This window comes from Pteropus alecto, unplaced genomic scaffold, assembly GCF_000325575.1.
Source record: "Pteropus alecto unplaced genomic scaffold, ASM32557v1 scaffold25, whole genome shotgun sequence".
NCBI classification, from domain to species: domain Eukaryota; kingdom Metazoa; phylum Chordata; class Mammalia; order Chiroptera; family Pteropodidae; genus Pteropus; species Pteropus alecto.
This window is the reverse complement of record NW_006441955.1, coordinates 94,103-94,499: the sequence shown is the minus strand read 5'-3', so window position 1 is coordinate 94,499 and position 397 is coordinate 94,103. Positions and strand designations below refer to the sequence as shown.

Sequence of the window (397 nt, the reverse complement as noted above, 5' to 3'; positions counted from 1 at the left end):
AGCCCTTGGACCAAATCCAGCCTGCCACTTGTTTTTTTAAATAAAGTTTTAGTGGAACACATCCACACCCATTTGTTAATTTATATTCTATGACTGCTTTTGTGTTACAATGAGAGAGTTGAGTAGTTACAACAGTGACCATATGGCTCTCAAAGTCTAAGATATTTACTATCTAATATCTTTACCAAAAAAAATTGTCAACCTCTGATCTAATAAATATAGTACTGAGCTAAGTGATGGTTTTTATCTTTGATTACAAAGTACAGATGATTATAGAGCTTTAAAGGTCAGGTTAAATAAAAAGTATACCCATGGCAGTAAAAGGAAATATTTGACTTCTGCTGTGGGAAATATAAATTAGGCAGGTAACTTAAGGACTTTTATTTGCCTTAAATAG

General features: G+C 32.2%; 1 protein-coding gene across 1 annotated transcript in view; it reads left to right on the top strand.

The window, feature by feature from the left end:
- TESK2 (testis associated actin remodelling kinase 2) overlaps window positions 1-397 on the top strand; it is a 107,513-nt gene that overhangs the window by 31,669 nt on the left and 75,447 nt on the right. The gene's annotated exons all lie outside the window — the stretch shown is intronic.